Below are 7,181 nucleotides of genomic sequence, written 5' to 3' on the forward strand. Positions count from 1 at the left end.
TCAGCCCTACTGTGAAACTAATTTATGGCTTTCCCATGAAAGCTATAACCCAGTTATAACATAAGAATAGGGGGAATGGGGAAAGGGAGGGGAGGGAGGGGGGAGGATGGGCAGAGGGAGGGTGATTGGTGGGATTATACCTGCGGTGCATCTTACAAGGGAACATGTGAAACTTAGTGAATGTAGAATGTAAATGTCTTAACACAATAACTAAGAAAATGCCGGGAAGGCTATGTTAACCAGTGTGATGAAAACGTGTCAAACGGTCTATAAAACCAGTGTTTGGTGTCCCATGATCGCATTAATGTACACAGCTATGATTTAATAAAAAAAAAATCTGACCGTTATTAGTCACGATCTTGCATTATCTGTGCCAATAGCTTATTACACTAACCCAAAAAGAAAGGCTTCCAAAGAAGATCCATCGCAACAGGACAACCACCAAGACAAAGCAAGGTACCAAGAGCCCCTGTCTCTAGCAATGTCTTCAACGTGGAAGCTGCTTCTGGTGCAGGAGGTGCTGGCTACATCCCCATCCTTCCAGACATGCTCTGCAAATGAAAAAATGTGGCACTATCAAGAGAAGGGACCACTTGTGCACTGCTGGTGACACTGCAAACTAATACAACCTTTATGGAAAGAAGCATGAAGAATTCTTAAAGAGCCAAAGTCAAATTTCCATTTGATCTTGCGATCGCACTACTAGGTGTCTGCCCAGAAGAACAAAAATCATTTTACCACAAAGACATTTGCCCCAGAATGTTCCCTGCAGCTCCATTCACGACTGCCAATGAATGAATTAAACCATGGATGAATTAACAAACTGTGGCACATGGGTACTGTTCAGCCGTAAGAGAACGTGGAGACTTTGCATCTATCTTTTGTGTGTTCCTGGGTGCAGTTGAAACACGTCTTGTTCATAAAGTATCGTAAGAATGGGAAAAATATCCAACGTACTCAACACCAATATGAAACCAATAGATAAACAACTACTCCCTCACAGGAAAGGAAAACACAAGTCTACACAAGTGAGGAGGAGGGAAAGAGAAAGGTGGGGCAGGGTGATTGGTGCCATCTCATCTACGTGCACTATCTTGAGAGTATTCAGCACGCCCCCTGGCAAAGGGCTCAACGACAACTTGAACTTTGCCATACAAGGGAAAACAATGTTAAACTAAATATCTGTACTCTCATGTTAATTTGAAATTAAAAAGAAAACAAGACTGTAATTCCCAGCAAATGGCAATAAGCCTATTGGGGAAATGGCGCTATCTTCTGAATTCACACAAAGGTAGCAGGTGGAGTGACAGTGGTGTTAATCTTTTTTTTTTTTTGGCTGGGGCTGGGTTTGAACCCACCACCTCCGGTATATGGGGCCGGTGCCCTACTCCTTGAGCTACAGGCACCGCCCATGGTGTTCAACTTGGTACTGTTTTTGGGAAGTCACTCCCTGCATTACTCTAATTTAACACAGTTGCTATGTTAAACCTGCCATATTTACTCATTAACTGGTTACTATCTTCTCACCCAGTACAACAATAATTCTATGAAGTCAAGAACTAACTTTATTTCTCAATGTCAACATCTCAAGTACCAGCATATATATTGACACACAGTAAATTCTCAGTAAGCATTGATGGACTGGATAGAAGAAAGGGATGAGTAAACATCTTCTGTCAGGTCCTTCTAGAGCAGGTAACTTTTTCGCAGATGACTGGTATTTTCAAATGTACATTGAAACTACATCGGCGCCCCTCTCCGTCTTCCCACCTACAGTCAATATTTGCTGACACTACATAAGATGATAGGGAGGCCAACCACTGAATTATAGGCACTAAGCAAATATGACAGATCAGTACAGAACACGAATGACAGAAAGATCTTTAAGCAAAGTATTTTAATGCTGATTTAAACAGTATATTCTAACTTCATCACAATATACAGGAGTGACATTGTGGCAGCCCCTATAACCTCCCGCAGCCCCCTCCCTCCAAGTGTTAGCAGCGTCTTCAAAGGACCATTTGCCTCTTCCTTTACAGAAGCACCAACCCCCTTATGGGAGACAGATGATGACATCCTCTCCTCATTTAAAGACCAATGGTGAATCCGCACATCTGTCACTGAAGCCTCTCCGGGTCTCAACATGCTTACACTTGTTCCAGGAAGAAAGACTTTGGTACCCTGAAACAAGACCCCTATGCTGCCCCTTGTGGGGATTTTTTAAACATAAGAGATTACTAGAAAAATAATTAATAAGCCCTCATCTACTTTTTATTTTGCCAATTGTAGGGCAGGTATTTAAATACAGCCTCCTTTTAAAAATAATGGGGTAGGGGTACTGCCCCCTGGCCAGCCAAAAATCCACAAAGACTTTTTGACTCAAACTTAACTACCACTAATAGCTGACTGTTCACTGGAAGCCCTACCAGTAACATAGTCAATTAAATATATTTTGTATGTAATATGCTTTATGTACTTATGTTCTCATGATAAAGCGAGCTAGAGAAAAGGGAACTTTGTAAGACAATGATAAGGAGGAGAAAGTGTATTCACTGTTGATGAAGTGGAAATGGATCACCATCAAGGTCTCCATCCTCAGGATCTGTGAGCTGCCCAGGCTGAGAAGGGAGAGGAAGGCTTGTTCTTACGGTCTCAGGTATGGCAAAGGCAGACGGGGAGAGGTGGTGGAAGGGAGGCCAGAGAGGCAGGGTCCTTCAGTAGAAAGTAAGGGTCACTGGGTGTCTCAAGCCACACGGAGAAAGAATACAGCGTAAGGAAATGATCAGATGTGTTCCCGTGATTAGCGGGACAAGGCTGCCTCACATCAGGTTGGCTGCCCAGGTCACGGCGGCTGCTGCCACTCTGCAGCTGACAGTGTTAGCTCACTCATCCTCCCTTCCACACTGGCTTCCCTTTTGGTCACAGTCAGGCAATCAGAAGCTGGTTCCTGGAGGGATGACCCAAGCCTGTGGTCCTAATGGACCTGTCCCTTTGCTTCTGCCATATGAGGCTGCAATGGTTTCCCACCAACCATTCCACTAGTGCTGGCTGTAGACTGGATAGTCAATGGCATTACCTCCATTTCATGGGCTCTCCTCCCTACCCTATTACATAAGGGTAAATCTCTCTCTTCTGAATAGGTATGATGCCCTCATCCACTACCGTGATCCTATCCAGCCAGCTGCAGGAAAGATCAGAAACGGCAGAGTGGAACAAATCCTTTCCCTCACTGGGAGTGACTAGCATCAGATGTCCCCTTGGTGCTGAAATTGCTGTCAGGTACTTCTGACTGAGGCTGATAAGTAAACTTGATTCCTTAGCTCTGCAACCTTGCCAATGTCCCCAGTGTGGAAGTATCCCCAGTGTCAGTAAGCCCAGCAGTCACTCCTCAGACAAATTTTACCTTTTCTGGAAGAAACTTCAGGGTTTCAACAGGTAGCACTCTGAGCCCCCGCCAGCGGCTCTTCTTGCAAGTGTGGGTGTCCAGGTGAGTGTGGGGATGATGGTGGAGTTCCTGGCTTGGCAAGCAGTGGACATGAGCACACCTCTGGTTTCTAACCGTGTTTGGGACTAAAGGAGAGACAGACCTCCTGCACAGTGCTCCAGCTTCCTAGCTCATTCCCACTGGTCATGTGCCCTGAATTACCTCCGGTGCCTGTTTTCATGGCTGCTCAAGGGAGCTTGGGAAGGCAGGGACCCTCAGGGATGCTCCTACAGGCTCTTTGGATGGCTCCAGTCCAGTCCTCTATGAGGGAGTGGAGAGCCAGGAGCCCACCTGCAGGGCCAGGAGCTTGCCACAGCTGCAAAGTCATATGACAAAGTCATTGAACCCATTGGGAACGGGCAGATACCCTTGACTTGGCTGGAGCGGATGGACCTTCCACAAGTGTGGTATACCCATGTGCACTTCCCGTGGCCTGCCCACAAGAGTGAGTTTCACTATACAAAGGTTAAAGAGCAGTAGAAACCCAGGATGAAACCAAGCAGAGTAAACATTCCTCCATCTCTGCACAGTTAGAACATGTGTGTCATGACCTATCACACTGTAAGTGTATATGTACTTGCACACCTACACGTGTGTGCAAGTATACTGATTTGTGTTCATGTTTTTCACACGCTAATTGCATCTTAAGTTGGGTATGACCTTATTACAAAGTTGTAAATGACTGCATATTCAGAAATGCTTTCTGTAGCATGAAACACATTAAATCATAATTCTCCCATTTAAGTCAGTCAAAATGGAGAAATTATACTGAGTCGGGGGACACACAAACATATGTTTTATCATGGCGCAAGCAAAGCTTTGAGCTGTGTTAGCCGCATCAGAATAAATGCAGAACCCAGAAATTACATGGTGAATTCACCCCAAGTAAACTATCAATTTGCAAATGATAATAACAAATGTTAAAAAACAACTCTCTACTGTTCTTGAACTGCAATAATTATTTTCCCTCCTACTTCGAGTTAAGGAGATAACTCAACTCTCATTTCATTTTGCTATTGTGTAGATAAACTTTAGGCCAGAAAATCCCTGAAATGCTAAACTTCCCTAATTATTGGTCCCTCAACCGTAAAAGTCTGAATCCAAAAATTTTTCCTTTTTTTTGGATAGAGTCTCACTCTGTTGACCAGGCTGGAGTGCAGTGGCATCATAGCTCACAGCAATGTTAAACTCCTGGGCTCAAGTGATCCTCTTGCCTCAGCCTTTCGAGTAGCTGGGACTACAGGTGACTGCCACAACACCTGGCTAATTTTTCTATTTTTAGTAGAGATGGGGTCTTGCTCTTGCTCAGGCTGGTCTTGAACTCCTGAGCTCAAGGAATCTTTATGCCTCAGCCTGCCGAGGAGCTGGGACTACAGGTACCTGCCACCACATCCACCTAGTGTTTCTATTTTTAGTAGAAAAGGGGCCTCAAACTTCTCAGCCCAAGCAATCCACCCACCAGGGCCTCCCAGAGAGCTAAGATTATAGGTATGAGGCACTCGGCCTGGCCATGAATCCAAAAACTTTTAATGACTAAGATGTACAAATATAAAAAACGTTTCTATGTGGTTGTATCTATCTGTTTTAATCCTCAGACAAAACACTGAGAGTGGAGTCCCTGATATCTGTGCATTTTACGTGCCTGGGCTTGTGTGGAATAGATTTAATGCCCAGAGGCACAACTGCTCCCTGCAAGCCCCTGGGGTACACGCTGCACCCAATACTGTGAAGCCAGAATGCAACCGTCTCCTTTCTTTTCCTTTCTCTCTGTCTCTCTTTTTCTTTTTAATATACTGCTGTTCTGTTAGAGCATTATTTAACTTCAAAACCAAATCTATTTTCTCTAACTGTCAATGGAACCAGTGGGTTACCATAGTTACAAAGTAAAGAGCATTACTGAAAAGAAAAAAAAAAGGAAAGATTAATGAGATTTTAAATGACAGATTCAAAGATATGAGGAAACTGCACCCCCACCCCAGGGAATGGGAACTCACCAAGCCGCCAGTCACAGTGATCACCCTGCAAATGTACCGTATCTGAGTCAGGTTTTCTTATACCAGTTTGGCAATGCCTCAACCTCAGTGTCTGGATCCTGGTAGTAAGGAGATCCTGCTGGGAATGCCTGCTCTCAGCTGGCAAAGAGGCACCCACTCCCAACAAGGGCAAGCAGTGCCTGCCTGAGACTCCCAACACGGGAGAACCTGACCCCGTGCCCCTGGAGAATGCCTGGCCTGTGCAAAATCTGTGTCCTATCACAATGCCGTATCTTCCTCATGCTGCAAGTTACTGTGGACTGATCTGTCAGCGATCGCACGGTGTTTTTAAAGGAAAGCGCCATTCTCCCCCACCCGGTCAAAGATGTGTGCAGTGGGTAGAAATACTTGACACAAGTCCAAAAGAGTAAGATGCATTTTTTCTGGGGGTATATCAATAATGAATTTATTGAAACACAGTGTTTTATACAAATAGAATATTCACATAAATAATAAAAGAGAGGGTAAAGGCAAAAAATCTTAGGCAAAACTAAAAATCTATCCTGTGAATAAATGGAGGAAAGCATGGGTTGTGAGTCCATCCATTTCATATCACTTGTTAAAACAACATAAGATGTAAAGACATGTTTGTTGTAGTAGAAAAAAGTATGCACTCCCAAGGACCATTATTACTCTAGACTGGGCCTGTGCAGAACTTGTAAGAAAAGTTGGTGTTTACATGCTAAAAATTGTGTATTTGGGGCTTTTGAGAATCATAAAATTGATTTAAAGAATGGTTTCAAAGGGTGAAAAGAGAAATGCGTAACAATCAGAGACATGTAATTAAATTCGTTTGTCTCTAACTGCCTCTGAGTAACTAAGAGTTCATGCTTGGCAAAACCCCATGAGAACCAAATTAAGACAGTGTGAGTACAGACTCATCCATAGGCCTTCAGAGTGATGGGCAACCACGCAGAGATGACAAGGCCTGGGATGGCTGGAACGTGCTTTAAAAATGATAAGCGCACCATTATTCTGGCTTTAACTCTTATTTGCTAGACTGCTTGGTTTATTTGACTCTTGGTTTTAGTAGGATTTTATCTAGTTTAGTTTCTATAGCAGCATATCCAGTATATGGACCCATGGCTAAGCATTCAGAGAAGTACGGCCTTGTAGCCACTGAGGGAGAGAGTGGGAAACGGGCAAAAGAAAGAGAAAGTGTGAGGGAGGGAGAGAGAAAGGAGAAAGAGAGAGAGACACACACTAACACACATGGGAGAGACAAGGGACGGAAGCAATGAATCACAGCTGGGATTTCGCAACAGGAAAGCATCAAAACAGCCTCAAAAATCACCTTAGCTGGGAGGTGGGGTTTGGGGTTGGAAGGTGAGGCAGGGAAGCCTCTCCTGACAGATAAGAAAAACTGGGTACCAGTTTCAAAGTCTCCTGGACTTCTGGATGTCTACCCAGTCCTGCAGCACGGCTACTGAATGCAGGGGTGCAAGGCGAACCTTTGTCCCTGCAGGCCTGACGGAGGGTCTCTAACCCTGACGGTGTCTGTTTCTCAGAGTTGGAGACCTGGCTCTCCCAGCATGGCCCAGTCAGCCCGAGGGCCTACTTCCCGCAGTTCTCGAGTCAGGGGGACATGGCTAACTGACAGAGACACTCACCCCTCCTGTCAAGTCATTCCTTGGCCCTCTCCACAGCACCTAAATGGTGGCCCT

The sequence above is a fragment of the Nycticebus coucang genome, chromosome X (genome assembly GCF_027406575.1).
Source record: "Nycticebus coucang isolate mNycCou1 chromosome X, mNycCou1.pri, whole genome shotgun sequence".
In the NCBI taxonomy this organism is placed as follows: domain Eukaryota; kingdom Metazoa; phylum Chordata; class Mammalia; order Primates; family Lorisidae; genus Nycticebus; species Nycticebus coucang.